The sequence below is a fragment of the Salmo salar genome, chromosome ssa10 (genome assembly GCF_905237065.1).
Source record: "Salmo salar chromosome ssa10, Ssal_v3.1, whole genome shotgun sequence".
Classification (NCBI taxonomy): Eukaryota; Metazoa; Chordata; class Actinopteri; order Salmoniformes; family Salmonidae; genus Salmo; species Salmo salar.
Genome location: NC_059451.1, coordinates 35,643,509 through 35,660,322, shown reverse-complemented (window position 1 = coordinate 35,660,322; position 16,814 = coordinate 35,643,509).

The window sequence follows — 16,814 nt, the reverse complement described above, 5'->3', positions numbered from 1 at the left end:
CTGTTATAATAAAACCCTGCATGACAATTGTTTGTATTTTTTTTGTTTCAAACCATTTATTTATAGAAAGACCCCTATACACACCATGATGTACTAGGCTCTCCTAGTACATGAGATCCAAGTACATGAGATTCCCCCATCCACCGTACCCCCCCCTCCCTGGATATCTCCCCCTCCACCTACCTCCCCAGGTCCCGCACCACCTAACTCCCCTCCCTCCCTGGATCTCTCCCCCTCCACCTCCCTACCCAGGTCGGGTGGTGGAGATGTGGGGGTCGGGCAATGGAGGTGTGGGACATGTTCCTGGCAGGTAGGGGGATTAGTGAGGCCAGATCCCGCCTGCCGTGTCTCAAGGCCTCTGAAGCCCAGTTGGCTAATTAAACAGTAACTGTCGAGAAATGGTTCTCCTCTCTCATCGCTTTCAATTCCTGCAGTTTAATTTATTTGGAGTAGGGGGTGACCCTGTGGGTGGACTGGGCTGGCTTCCAGGCTTCCAGCTCCGCTCTAAATGAACATAGAGGTAAAGCAGACATGTAATGCAGGATAGGAAGGGGGGAGGGGGAGGTCAAGGGGAGGGGGGTAGGAGTCACAGGGGAAGAGCCAGGTCAAGCTATTTAAGTCAATATCCCTCACCCCCTCTGACAGCCAGAGTAAAACCTTTCTGTTCCACAAGGCCACTGGACAAAAACGGGAGAAGGGGGGAGGTGATGTCGACATCTCATGAGCAAGGTATTGTGGGCCTCCTCTTCCTCCAACAGCCTCCTCCTCCACCAGAGTAGGGATGAGTATCATTTGGAACCCTATTCCCTACATAGTGCATTACTTTTGACCAGACGCATATGGCCTCTATTCAAAAGTAGTGCACTATATCGGGAATAGGGTGCCATTAGAGATGCAACCTAACAGTAAGGTTGCCAATGGAGAGCTGGAGGGGCCAGTAGCAGGCATATGTCCGAGGGGCTCCCTGTAGACCAGGCATTAGGATGAAGGGCTCCAGTGTTGTTGACCTAGCCCCAGGGCGCATGTGTCACCTCCACGGCCATCAACGCCGTCGCTGTCATCACATTTGCACTTCAAAACCATAAGGCTCCATCCAACACGGTCTGGAAGACTGGGAGACTCAGAGGGGATGGAGGGATAGATGGAGGAAGAGAGAGTGAGAATTTAGCAGCCTACAGCCTAACAAGCAGAATTAAACAGGTGTAAAGAGAAGACACCCACTGCAATACCTTTATGTTCATTATAATGATATTACTGGACTGTATCTGTTCAGAGGCTTTCATCAGATCAGATTGTAAAGTTATTTTTGGATATAGATTATCTGGAGATGGGTGAGATACGGCAGATAGCATTTTACACCAAAGCGCTGTGCCTACATTGTTAGTTTGTGAGAATGAGGTAAGTGGTGGAGATTTTCCTGCAATCATGTACCATCGGGATCTTCATGGACCTCAATGTTCAGGACTTAGTTGCTCAGAATGTGTCTCTAGACCTGTGAATGTCTTATTTGGTCTCCTATAGCAAAACATGTGGTGATTTCAAAGATAACAATAAGAACCAGCAGACAGCCCAACACACTGGGGCTGTATTTAACACCCCTGGTTGGTTTAGGGTCATCAGCCTCACCTCTGCAGGCTCATAAAATGTCCTTTATCAATAATTGAGTGCATCAATTGTTATCGCCGGCTAACAAGTCCCACCATAGAAAGTGAATTATCAGTGGGGCACAGTCACCAGGGAAAAACAGTGGCTAGCTGGTCTTGCTGTCTATGATCTTATTCTGTTGTGTTTTTTTTGGGGGGGGGGTTCTGTTTTTAATTGTTACATTTTTATTTAGCCATTATTTTACCAGTTAATTTGACACATTCGCATTTACAGCAACGACCTGGGGAATAGTTACAGGGGTGAGAAGGGGGGATGAATGAGACAATTGGAAGCTGGGGATGATTAGGTGGCCATGATGGTATGAGGGCCAGATTGGGAATTTAGCCAGGACACCAGGATGATTAACACCCCTACTCTTATTATAAGTGGCATGGGATCTTTAGAGACCACAGAGAGTCAGGACACCCGTTTAACGTCCCATCCAAAGGATGGCACCTTGCACAATGTCCCCAATCACTACCCTGAGGCATTGGGATATTTTATTTTAGACCAGAGGAAAGAGTGCCTCCGCTGGACCAGAGGAAGAGTACCTCCCTCCAACACCCCTTCCAGCAGCATCTGGTCTTCCATCCAGGGACAGACCAGGACCAACCCTGCTTATCTTCAAAGGCAAGCCAGCTGTTGGTGATTGATTTTTGAAACTAAACATGTCCTGGGCATATTGTATCCCCCGGAGAGGTGTTGGCCGAAGCAAAGCAATAATACAACACAGATAGAGATGAACAGGTCCACGGCCTGCAAATTCCTCAGATTAATGTTACTGATACACTGGACAGTCAGCTCTGAATGAGAGGTTAGGTTTTTACACTGGACAGTCAGCTCTGAATGAGAGGTTAGGTTTTTACACTGGACAGTCAGCTCGGAATGAGAGGTTAGGTTTTTACACTGGACAGTCAGCTCTGAATGAGAGGTTAGGTTTTTACACTGGACAGTCAGCTCTGAATGAGAGGTTAGGCTTTTACACTGGACAGTCAGCTCTGAATGAGAGGTTCGGTTTTTACACTGGACAGTCAGCTCTGAATGAGAGGTTCGGTTTTTACACTGGACAGTCAGCTCTGAATGAGAGGTTCAGTTTTTACACTGGACAGTCAGCTCTGAATGAGAGGTTCGGTTTTTACACTGGACAGTCAGCTCTGAATGAGAGGTTCGGTTTTTACACTGGACAGTCAGCTCTGAATGAGAGGTTCGGTTTTTGATAACAGGTTAAGCTAACATTGGTAAACAAGGAGTATGTACTGTAGTTTATCAGCTAGCTAATTGTTTTGCCAGAAGACAACATCATTCTTGACATTGTTTTATACTGCTTACAATCATGATTGCCAGCTTGAATGATGACTGCTGTGTTCTCTATGCTCTTTAGGATGGATGTTAAACCCTGAAGTGGTAGGTACAGTCATCTGTCATGTCTACTGGTAGTGTCATGCCCTTTACTGGTTGCCAACCCCCCCCCGCCTCCCCGTTGGTTTTGGTGAGCAGCCAGTGAATAGACCTCTGATAAAGGATAGAGAAGAGGGCTCTGGTGGGTTTAAAGCCTCTATGCTACAGATATGATATTGTACATTGAGCTGTGAAGGTTCTGGAGGCAGAGAGAGAAGAATGAGCAATACACACACGCACAAACACACCCACACAATTCACCTACACACATAGGTGTTTGTGTAAACAATGAACGAGTGTGTTATTTTATATGCAGATGACATTGTACACATTTTTTAAACGAAAGATGAGCTTCAAAAAATGTGATTTGGAATAATGGGAACTGAATATCAATGGAAACAAAACTAAGGAACTCATCAGTACCTACTCATCAGTGTGTTCACTTGTGGTCCTGCAACATTAGATGTTGTCAGTGAGTACAGGTATCTGTCAGTGAGTACAGGTATCTAATACATTTTTGTGTCTGTTAAGTGCATAGCTAAAAATGCTAATTGTGCTTTTGGTGCCATCATTGCTAAGAGTAAAGCCATGGGTGGCCTACCATATAAAATGTTTTAATAAACGGTTTGATTCATTGGTGCTACCTAAAATTACTTAAGCTACAGCTGAATTGGGGCACAGAAATTACTCTGAATGCTGTTTTTAACCGTGCATGCATATTTTACTTTGGATTAGGTAAGTACATGCCAAATGCTGCAATTCTAGGCGACATGGGCTGGAAAATTCTATGATATCACCAGTGGCTATGCATTTATAAAAATATATTATTTTTCAGCATGTCAAATTAATGTATATTTTAAAGACAAATGTTATATACAATGTCAAAGATTTATTTGTTTAAACTATTTGCACACCTGCAAATAAATACATACATATATTTGTATTCAGACACCCACAAACACATAGCCATAGACATAAGCACAAACTTCCTTCAAAATACCACACTGTAATATACTGTATGTCCATCACTGTAACGGTAAAACAGTGGTTCTGTTTTCACCAAGGAAAACAGCAGTTTAGTGGTGGTGGAGACAGTGGGCACCAGTCACTTCATATCCCATATTACAGACTATGCAGAACCACCTTTACAGCCACTAGCCAGGCAAGGCAATGCTCATGTCATCCGCAAATCACAAATCGTACCTCCTGACGCGAACCATTGCACAGAAGCCAAGTGCCAAAGGGCTCTGGCCAGAGCAGCCAGACTCCCAGCATCAGACTTTAAAGTGATTTGAAAAAGGGAGCAAAGGGAGGGGGCAGAATTTGCCTCAGAGGCTAACATAGACAGAGCTTCAATCTTCAATGGTATGGAAAAAAGAGAGGAATAAGAATAAAGGAGACAGGGAATATAAGAAAAGAAAAAACCCAGAAGAATGGCCCACTCATCCATCATTTCTTTCCATCTAAAAGGTCAGGGTGATTTTGTAGGTTGGGATTGGTGGAAGAGCGGTGGATTGCAGATTCAAAGAACAGCAGGGTGTTTCACGCTGCCATGACCAGCTAAGGAGGGCTCCTTTAAAACACATCTGCCGGTAAACATTTTGGCCTGACTCTGGGTCATCTCTCCTGTCTGAGCCCAGACCCAGCTGAGCGTAAAGATGAGGATGTACCTGGCCTGCCTGTACAGACAGCCCCTCAGACAGACCGCTAGTCAGTCAGTCCCTCCATCTCTCTTTACCCCCTCCACGCTCCCTGGTTAATTGTCGGGATGTTGTGCAGTTACGGTACTTGACTCTGTCCTGAAATATTTTAAAGGGCTGAAACTGCACCAAGTGTTTTTCAGGTACTCCCTTTCTTGAGTGAAGGTTTCCCTGCAAGTTCTGCCTGCTAGCCAGCACACCACTGATACAGTGCATTCAGAAAGTATTCAGACACCTTGACTTTTTGCACATTTTGTGACGTTACAGCATTATTCTAAAATTGATAAAATTTTCCCTCATCAATCAACACACAAATCCCCATAATGACAAAGCAAAAACAGTTTTTTATACATTTCTGCAAATGTATAAAAAAACTGAAATATCACATTTATATAAGTATTCAGATCCTCTATTCAGTACTTTGTTGAAGAACCTTTGGCATCGATTACAGCCTTGAGTCTTTTGGGTATGACACTACAAGCTTGGCACACCTGTACTAGGGGAGTATGTCCCATTCTTCTCTGCAGATCCTCTCAAGCTCTGTCAGGCTGGATGGGGAGCGCCGCTGCACAGCTATATTCAGGTCTCTCCAGAGATGTTCGGTCGGGTTCAAGTCTGGGATCTGGCTGCGCCACTCAAGGACATTCAAGGACTTGTCCTGAAGCCACTCCTGCATTGTCTTGGCTGTGTGCTCAGGGTTGTTGTCATGTTGGAAGGTGAACCTTTGACCCAGTCTGAGGTCCTGAGTGCTCTGGAGCAGTTTTTCAAGGATCTTACTGTACTTTGCTCCATTCTTCTTTCCCGCGATCCTGAATAGTCTCCCAGTCCCTGCCACTGAAAAACATCTCCAAAGCATGATGCTACCACCACCATCCTCCAGATGTGACGCTTGGTGTTCAGGCCAAAGAGTTCAATCTTGGTTTAATCAGACCAGAGAATCCTGTTTCTGATGATTTGAGAGTCTATAGGTGCCTTTTGGCAAACTCCAAGCGGGCTGTCATATGCCTTTTACTGAGGAGTGGCTTCCGTCTGGCCGCTCTACCATAACGGCCTGATTGGTGGAGTGCTGCAGAGATGGTTGTCCTTCTGGAAGGTTCTCCCATCTCCACAGAGGACCTCTGGAGCTCTGTCACAGTGACATTGGGTTCTTCTCCCCTGATTGCTCAGTTTGGCCGGGCAGCCAGCTCTAGGAAGAGTCTTGGTGGTTCCAGACTAATTCCATTTAACCTCTTAGGTCTAGGGGGCAGTGTACGGAAGTTCCGATGAATGACGTGCCCAAAGTAAACTGCCTGTTACTCAGGCCCAGAAGCTAGATATGCATATAATTAGCATTGGAGCATTGGATAGAAAACACTCTGAAGTTTCTAAAACTGTTAAAATAATGTCTGTGAGTATAACAGAACTGATATGGCAGGCGAAAACCCAGGAAAATCCCATTTCAATGCTTGTCTATGGGATATTCAAAGGAATTCCTCCCAGATTGCAGTTCCTATGTTTCCACTAGATGTCAACAGTCTTTAGAAAGGGTTTCAGGCTTGTTTTTTGAAAAACGAACTAGTAGTTTTTCCAAGGTGTCTTTCATTAGAAATGCAGTCTTGTTCCGTGTGTAAATGAGTTGCGCACTCTTTGTTATTTATCTTCCCTATTGAACATACTATTCTCCGTCTTAAATTGTATAATTTATTTAGATATTAGAGTACCTGAGGATTAATTAGAAGCATTGTTTGACTTGTTTGGACGAACTTTACTGGTAACTTTTTGGATTCGTTTGTATGCATGTTGAACGAGTGGATTACTGAATCAAGCGCGCCAACTAAACCGACATTTTTGGGATATAAAGCAGGACTTTATAGAACAAAACGACAATTTGTTGTGTCTCTGCGACCCTTGGGATTGCGAACAGAGGAAGATCTTCAAAGGTAAGTGATTTATTTTATTGCTATTTGTTACTTTTGTGACGCCTGTGCTGGTTTGGAAAAGTATTTTGGTGTGGGGCGCTGTCCTCAGATAATCGCATGGTATGCTTTCGCCGTAAAGCATTTTTGAAATCTGACAACTCAGTTGGATTAACAAGAAGTGAAGCTTTTAAATGATGTAGGACACTTGTATGTTCATGAATGTTTAATATTACATTTTTGAAATTTGAATTTGGTGCTCCAGCTTCACCGGATGTTGTCGATTTTGATCCCGGTAACAGGATCCGTGCGCTAAGAGGGAATGATGGAGGCCACTGTGTTCTTAGGGACTTTCTGCTGCAGAAATGTTTTTGAACCCTTCCCCAGATCTGTGCCTCAACACAATCCTGTCCCGGAGCTCAACGGAAAATTCCTTCAATCTCATGGCTTGGTGTTTGCTCTGACATGCACTGTCAACCTTATATAGACAGGTGTGTGCTTTTCCAAATCATGTCCAATCAATTGAATTTACCACAGGTGGACTCCAATCAAGTCGTAGAAACATTTCAAAGATGATCAATATAAACAGGATGCACTTGAGCTAAATTATGAGTCTCATAGCAAAGGGTCTGAATACTTATGTGAATAAGGTATTTCTGTTTTTATATTTAATACATTTGCAACAAAAAAAAAGAAACCTGTTTTCACTTTGTCATTATGTGGTATTGTGTGTAGATTGATAAGGGAATAAATATATTTAATCAATTTTAGAATAAGTCTGTAACGTAACAAAATGTAGAAAAATTCATGGGTTCTGAATCCTTTCTGAATGCACTGCATGTGCAAAAACAATGTAGGCCTAAACAAACAGTGATTAAACAGGACATTGACTATATTGTGATTTGCAAGATGTTTTTAATCAGGGGGTTTATACCATGAACATGTGTCACGGGATACTAGGAGTGGTGGTAGAGTCAGGCTCAGAGAGCAGAGGTGAAGGGGTGGAAACTCGAGGTCAGGCTGACCGAGAACCCCAAACGTACCATAAACGCCCTCCAAACTCTGGACGTGAACTGGGGACCCCGATCAGAAATGATGTCCTCGGGCACCCCGTAGTGCCGGAAGACATGGGTAAACAGGGCCTCCGCAGTCTGCAGAGCCGTAGGGAGACTGGGCAATGGGATGAGACGGCAGGACTTCGAAAACCAATCCCCAACGACCAGGATTGTGGTGTTCCTATGAGATGTGGGAAGGTCGGTGAGAAAGTCCACAGACAAGTGCGACCACGGCCGCTGTGGAACGGGGAGGGGCTGTAATTTCCCTCTAGGCAGGTGTCGAGGAGCCTTGCTCTGAGCGCATACCGAGCAGGAGGAGACATAAAACCTCACGTCCTTAGCCAATGTGGGCCACCAGTACTTTCCCCTAAGACTCCGCACTGTCCTCTCGATCCCAGGGTGACCCGAAGAGGGGAGATTATGGGCCCATCGAATCAATCGATCACGGACACCAAGCGGCACGTACTGAGCACATGTTGGACACTGAGATGGTGCAGGTTCCAACCGTAACGCCCGTTCGATCTCCGCGTCCATCTCCCATACCACCGGTGCTACCAAGCATGACGCTGGGAGGATGGGAGTTGGATCGATGGCCCTCTCCTCGGTGTCATATAGGCGGGACAGCGCGTCGGCCTTCGTGTTTAAGGAGCCTGGCCGATAGGAGATTGTGAAACGAAATCGGGTAAAGAACATGGCCTACCTGGCCTGACGCGGATTCAGTCTCCTAGCTGCCCGGATGTACTCGAGATTACGTGGTCAGTCCAGATGAGGAAAGGGTGCTTAGCCCCCTCAAGCCAGTGTCTCCACACTTTCAGAGCTTTGACTACAGCTAACAACTCCCGGTCCCCCACATCATAGTTCTGCTCCGCCGGATCCAGCTTCCTAGAAAAGAAAGCGCAAGGGCGGAGTTTTGGTGGCATGCCCGAGCGCTGTGATAACACGGCCCCCACCCCAGTCTCGGACGCGTCCACCTCCACTATGAATGCCAAAGAGGGGTCCGGATGAGCCAGCATGGGAGCGTCGGTAAACAGCTCCCCCCGTCAGCAGTGAGGTAATGGGAGCAGCCACCTGACCAAAGCCCCGGATAAACCTCCGGTAGTAATTGGCAAACCCTAAGAACCGCTGCACCTCCTTTACCGTGGTCGGAGTCGGCCATTTACGCACGGCCTTAACGCGGTCACACTCCATCACCACCCCCGAGGTGGAAATGCGATACCCCAGGAAGGAAACGGCTCGTTTGGAAAACACACATTTCTCAGCCTTAACGTACAGGTCATACTCCAGCAGTCGCCCAAGCACCTTGCACACCAGGGATACATGCGCGGCGCGTGTGGCGGAATAGATCAGGATGGCATCAATATACACCACCACACCCTGCCCATACAGGTCCCTGAGAATCTCGTCGACAAAGGATTGAAAAACGACTGGAGCATTCTTTAACCTATACGGCACGACGAGGTACTCATAGTGGCCCGATGTGGTACTAAACGCGGTTTTCCACTCGTCTTCTCCCCGAATACGCACCAGATTGTCCGTGCTCCTGAGGTCCAGTTTCGTGAAAAAATGCACTCCGTGAAATGATTCCACCGCCGTAGCGATGAGAGGTAGCGGGTAACTAAACCCCACTGTGATGGAATTTTTAGACCTCAATAATCAATGCACGGACGCAGACCTCCCTCCTTTTTCTTCACGAAAAAGAAACTCGAGGAGACAGGTGACATGGAGGGCCGAATGTACCCCTGTCTCAGAGATTCCGTGACATATGTCTCCATAGCCAGCGTTTCCTCTTGTGACAATGGGTACACGTGACTCCTGGGAAGTGTAGCGTTTACCTGGAGGTTTATCGCGCAATCCCCTCGTCGATGAGGTGGTAATCGGGTCGCCCTCTTCTTACAGAAGGCGATAGCCAAATCGGCATATTCAGAGGGAATGCGCACAGTGGAAACCTGGTCTGGACTCTCCACCGTCGTCGCACCGATGGAAACTCCTTTACACCTGCCTGAACACTCCTCTGACCACCCTCTGAGAGCCCCCTGTCTCCATGAAATATCAGGATTGTGATTGGCCAGCCAGGGAATCCCCAGCACCACCGGAAACCCAGGTGAATCAATGAGGAAGAGACTAATCCGTTCCCCATGATCCCCCTGCCTTACCATGTCCAGTAGAACCGTGGCCTCCCTGACCAGCCCTGACCCTAATGGTCGGCTATCTAAGGAGTGCACGGGGAAAGGTTGGTCCAACGACACCAGGGGAATCCCTAGTCTTAATGCGAGCCCACGATCAATAAAGTTTCCAGCTGCGCCTGAATCGACGAGCGCCTTATGCTGAAAAGAGGGAGAAAACTCAGGAAAAGTTATAAGCACAAACATATGGCCAACAGGGAGCTCTGGGTGAGGCTGGTGCTTACTCACCTGGGGTGAACGAGGAGTGCTCTGCCTGCCATCCCGATTCCCAGAGGAGCTCCTCCAGCACCGGTCGGCAGTGTGTCCTCTCCGACCACACCGGGTACAGGAGGAGCCTCCTCCTCCGGTCTCCCTCGATGCAGCCCCCCCTAGCTCCATGGGGATGGGAGCCGGAGGGCTTGGAGGTGGAACCAACAGGGCCCGTTCTGGACGCCCCCGGGAAGCCAGCAGGTTGTCGAGACGAATGGACATGTCAATGAGTTCGTCTAGGGAGAGGGTCGTGTCCCGACAGGCTAGCTCCCGGCAGACGTCCTCCCGGAGGCTACAACAATAGTGGTCCATCAGGGTCCTGTCCGCCCACCCCGCCCCAGCAGCCAAGTTCTGGAACTCCAGAGCAAAGTCCGGTGCGCTCCTCATCTCCTGCCGCAGGTGGAACAGCCGTTCACCCTCCGCCCGGCCTTCTGGTGGGTGGTCGAACACGGCCCGGAAACGGCGGGTGAACTCGGGATAGTGATCCCTCGCCGAGTCTGGGCCATACCACACTGCGTTGGCCCACTCCAGGGCACGACCCGTTAAGCAGGAGACGAGGACGCTCACGCTCTCCTCTCCAGAGGGAGTCGGACGAACGGTAGCCAGGTACAACTCCAGCTGTAGCAGGAACCCCTGGCACCCAGCCGCCGCTCCATCGTACTCCCTGGGGAGAGCCAGGCGTAGGGCCCCGGATCCGGACGCCGGAGGAGGGGTAGTAGGCGGAGGGGGAAGAGGAGCTGGGGATGAGGTAGGGAGGCCACTCCTCTCCCATCGGTCCATCCTCTCCATCATTTGATCCATGGCCGAACCGATCCGTTGGAGAATGCTGGTATGATGGAGGACCCGTTCCTCCATCGATGGGAGAGGGGTGCGGCTGCTCCTGCTGACTCCATAACGGATGCGGGATTCTGTCACGGGATACTAGGAGTGGTGGTAGAGTCAGTCGTAGAGAGGTGAAGTATAACGACCTTTATTCTTCCCGGCACAAAACGGTCAACGCCAAAACCAACGGGCGCGTAAAACAAATGACCAACCCAGTACAACGGGCAAAACAGTCCGGAGAGAGAATACAAGGCGTAAGTCAGCACATCCAAAACAAACACAACAGCAAACGTAATCCCGCACAAACCTGGGCGGGCTAAGCAGGCTTAAATAAACACAAATTTAGAACACAATAGGGAACAGGTGCAACCAATAAGACTAAACAAACAGAAAAGGAAAAAGGGATCAGCGGTGGCTAGTAGGCCGGCGACGACGACCGCCGAGCGCCGCTCGAGCAGGCAGGGGAGCCACCTTCGGTGGGATTCGTGACAACATGTATATTCCAATACATGAACATTTAACAACGTCAAATCATATCTATGTCCACTGGTCTCAGAGGAACATTTAAAATAAGGGCAAAGAATCCACCAGTCAGAATCAGAGCAATCAGCCGCTTAGTGCCTCTTTAACTCATTCATCCATCTATGCCTCCATCCACTGGAGACAAGACAAAATTATATTTTCTGTTAGTATTATGGTTGGAAAAGCGAACTTCTTTCTAAACATCTCACTGTAAAACAAACATGTCAGTCCTTAAATTAAAGTTCACTTCCTATGTATTCTGTAAAGACTACAAAGACAGATGTACTGGATGCTATTGAGTATGTACAGTCTACTCCATGTGTTCTCTCTTCTTTGTCTGTCAAAGTGATAAAGCGTTTGGTAAAATTAGCAGATATGACAGATTTGGGGAAGAGTGTTCTCTGTCTCTCTCTCTCTCACACGCACACACACACACGCACATGCACACACACAGGCAGGACAGATGTGAGCTCAGTGATAAGTCCTCTCCTCAGCCCCCTTTCTGCTGCTGGGACACCCCTGGGACCGGCACAAACATCTGGAAGGAATATACAATGGGAATGATACAGTAACCAGAGTAATGAAAAATATAGATTCACCACCATGCCACCGTTTAAACACAAGCTGACCTGTGTGTGTGTGTGTGTGTGTGTGTGTGTGTGTGTGTGTGTGTGTGTGTGTGTGTGTGTGTGTGTGTGTGTGTGTGTGTGTGTGTGTGTGTGTGTGTGTGTGCGCACATGTGTTGTTGATATGCAACCTGCTTCGCTAATAAGTTTGGTGTACATGCCTAAAGAAACAACTGCAAATACCAATATAGAGCAGACCACATGGACAAGGCCAGTACAGTATGTCATTCTATTAATATAATTCCCACCAGACATGGCATTTTATCTACTTTGATCCTCTTCATCCAAAACACCTGTTTAAAGTTCACTTCTGATTGGATTTTTGTTGCTCGGGACCTATGGTTATTTAGTTGCAGTCACATAATATAACAAATCCGGAATATTGCAGATGATCATTGCACTGTTTACTTTAAATCTGCATCTAGATAATCTGCATAAATACAAATTCAAGGTTTTGAAATTAATTCTGCTGCAGGTATTGTGAGTGATATGGTACTTTCCCACCAGATTATAGTCCAGTTTTTGGACAAATTTACCCTATAGTCATATTAACAGTCTTTTGTACAATTTTCTACTCTCATTTATAAATATATTCTATGCTTAAGGTTAGCCAGACAAGCTAAAGAGACGGTTATACATTAAACATGAATTGACAGAAAGACACAAACTGCTTAAAAGCGTTTGGTGATGGGGTCAGAGGAGTGGTGCAGAATTTGAGTCAGTAGGACACGTATAAAGGGAGGGTTTAAATGTGGCTGGCTGTGCTGCTTAAACATTGACTGAGTCCCAAACGGCACCTGTTACCAATATAGTGCACTACTTTTGACCAGAGCCCTATCGGCCATTGTCAAAAGTAGTGCACTATATAGGGAATGCCTTTTGGGATGCAGAATTGTTTAGATCTCAGTGAAGTGAGATCCGTGCCACAGGGGACTGCCTCAGGGCTTTTCTATAATGAGCTTTTGAAAATGTTGCAAATAATGTCAATTTTCCTACTTACGTGTCCACTTAGGAATGTATTAACAGATCCCTGTAGGTTGCAAAGGGATTTACAATATTACTACTATTGTACCACTACAGCAACAACAACTCATAGTGATGATAATGACCATAGTAATAGTGTTAATGTTGATCATTGCTTTTCAAGAAGCCCGACACCAACAATTATGTTATTACATTCATATGAAATTATTATTATTTCTCTCTCAAGCGCTCTGTTTTGATTGAGGGTCCGGTTTGTTTGCAGGGCGATTAGATGTGATGTAGTGGAGGATAAACTCAGACGTGTTGCAGCTACAGCATGCCAGTGGGTCTGTCAAGGTAATGTTGCCTTTTAGTACAGTACACATAGCCAATAATCTCCATCAATTTTCCCTCAACCAGCATCTGATTTTCTGCTAGCACCGCTTGACTGGCATTGAGTTCTTTAAGACCGACCCTGGCCTTGGATGGAAGTTTGGCCCCGGCCCCGTCTCACCGTCTCCTAGCGGCCTTTGCTTTCCTGCATGCCCCAGTACATCCTGGGACAGCAGTGAAGCCCCACCCCGGACAGCCAGCCCTCTCGGGCCCGGGACCTCTTCATTATCTGACATTAAATGTTTTAAAGTTTGCATAATTGATTCTCTCCCAATAAGTCTGTTTGATTTATGGCAGTCTGGACTGTAGAAGGTAGCTAGCTGGTGGTTAAAAATTCATAGCCCTGCTATGTGTCTTCACAATCCATTAGGCGCTCCTGGACCCAGAGTCCTTGCATTGATTGACCTTGTGCTGAGTATCTCATAGGCACTGCATTTTTTCCCTCCACTGCTATATAGTGTGGAAAGAGTTATGTTTTAGCTTTTTTTCCCTTGATAGCTCGACTTTGATTTTCTCTTACACCTCCTGATTTTCTCGTACTCCTCCTGTCTAAACCTATCTCCCTCTTGTTCTCTCTGTTTCTCTTCCTCACTCTCTCACTCCTCCCTTCCTCTCACTATCTGTCTCTCACCCTCTCTCTTTCTCTCTCACTCACTCTCCCTCCTTCTCCCTCTCTTTCTCTCTCACTATCTTTCTCTCCCGTCTATCCTCTCTCTAAACCCCCTCTCTCTCTTCCTCCCTCCATCTAGATTGAAGCCGTTATTCGGAGCGAGACGATGAATAAATAAAGCATGTTCCATAAACAGCTTTCCACTATTATTTAAGCTTCCAGGGCCGGGCACTCTGACATACTCCCTCTCCTGCCATCAAATTCAAGTGTGTAAATTTTCTAAAAGGCTCTGAATGTTTTATGATGATTTCAGGGAATGACAGAGTAATAGCTGAATAGTGAAGCTATTAGTTTTAATATTTATATTGAGTGTTTTAATCATTAATGTGACAGGATGTAAAATCTGAGCTGCGGGACGTATGTGCTTCACAACCACAGCCACTTGGTAAAAAAGATTTGTTTTGTCGAGTAGCACCATGCAGGCTGCAGTCATCACCAAGCTGTTGTGATCTAGCTGGCTGCCCATCGGGGTGAGAGGCGATGCGTAACGCATTCCTCCATCAATTTTAATCTTACCTTGAGAAAAAAGCACTTCTTGAAAAGAGTTTGTTTAAATATAGAGAGCGTTCCTGAAAAAAGCAACATATCTTAAGCATGTTGGTGTTTATTATTCAGAGGTTAAATCCTGGATTTATGTAATCTCAAGACTAGTAATATCATGTTTGTAATACTTACTGATATTATAGCTCCCTAAACTTTTTTATGTAGTTTGCATCAGAAGGCAAGAAACAACAGAATTTTTCTCCTTATATTTCCAATGTTCATTTCCATGATCCCTTGGTTAGAGATCTCCTGTATCCTAAAAATAATAAACTATCTTGACCCTAACCTAATGTTAACAATGTATACTGAACAAAAATATAAAAGCAACATGTAAAGTGTTGGTCCCATGTTTCATTAGCTGAAATAAAAGATCCCAGAAAATGTCCATATGCAGAAAAAGCATATTTCTTGCAAATGTTGTGTACAACTTTGTTTACGTCCCTGTTGGTGAGCATTTATCTTTTGCCAAGATAATCCATCCACCTGACAGATGTGGAATATCAAGAAGCTGATTAAACAGCATGATCTTTACACAGGTGCACCTTGAGCAAGACAATAAAAGGCCACCCTAAAATGTGCAGTTTTGTCACAAAACACAATGTCCCAGATGTCTCAAGTTTTAAGGGAGTTTTTGGAGAATTTGTCTCAAGTTTAAAGGGAGTTTTAGAGAATTTGGCAGTACATCAAACTGACCTCACAACCGCAGACCATGTATAACCACGCCAACCCAGGGCCTCCACATCCGGCTTCTTCACCTGCGGGATGGTCTGAGAAAAGCCACCTGGACAGCTGATGAAACTGGGTTTGCACAACAAAATAATTTATGCGCAAACTGTGATAAACCGTCACAGGGAAGCTCAACTGAGTGCTCGTTGTCCTCACCAGAATCTTGACCTGACTGCAGTTCGGTGTTGTAACCAACTTCAGTGGGCAAATGCTCACCTTAGATGGCCATTGGCACGCTGGAGAAGTGTGCTCTTCATGGATGAATCCCATTTTCAACTGTACCGGGCAGATGGCAGACAAAATGTATGGTGTCGTTTTGGCAAGTGGTTTGCTGATGTCTACATTGTGAACAGATTGCCCCATGGTGGTGGTGGGCTTATGGTATGGGCAAGCATAAGCTACGGACAACGAACACAATTGCATTTTATCGATGGCAATTTGAATGAACAGAGTTACCGTGACGAGATCCTGAGGCCCATTGTCGTGCCATTCGTCCGCTAACATCACCTTATATTTCAGCATGATAATGCACAGCCCCATGTCGCAATGATCTGTACACAATTCTTGGACACTGCCTACTCACCAGACATGTCACGCATTGAGCATGTTTGGGATGCTCTGGATCTACGTGTACGACAGCGTGTTCCAGTTCCCGCCAATTTCCAGCAACTTCGCACAGACATTGAAGAGGAATGGGACAACATTCCACAGGCCACAATCCACAGCCTGATCAACTCCATGCAAAGGAGATATGTCACGCTGCATGAGGAAAATGGTGGTCACACCAGATACTGACTGGTTTCTGTGACCAACAGATGCATATCTATCTTCCCATTCATGTGAAATCCATAGATTAGGGCCTAATGAATTTATTTCAGTGAACTGATTTCCTTGTATGAATGGTAACTCAGAAAAATCATTGAAATTGTTGCATGTTGTGTTTATATTTTTGGTCAGTGTAGATGAATACTTTTACACTATATCTAAAAATATACTATTGTCAACATTACACTTTATTTAGGGCATGGCTCAATACATAGCGCAGAATATCTATGCTGTAGAGCGGTTCACATTAAGGTAATTTCCGATAGAGCCGAACCAAAAAAATAAAAAATATTCAGCGTTTACGGTGAATCGCGGGACCATTTCCTTTAATTGTCAATTGCACTATGACGCTTATCTTCAGTGCTATATATTGAATTGAGCCATTAATTGAACATTCATTTAATGAACAAAATTCATTTCAGGAACTAATATACAGTACCAGCCCAAAGTTTGGACACACCTACTCATTCAAGGGTTTTTTGTTTATTTTTTACTATTTTCTACATTGTAGAATAATAGTGAAGACATCAAAACTCTGAAATAACACATATGGAATCATGTAGTAACCAAAAAAGTGTTAAACAAATCAAAATATATTTT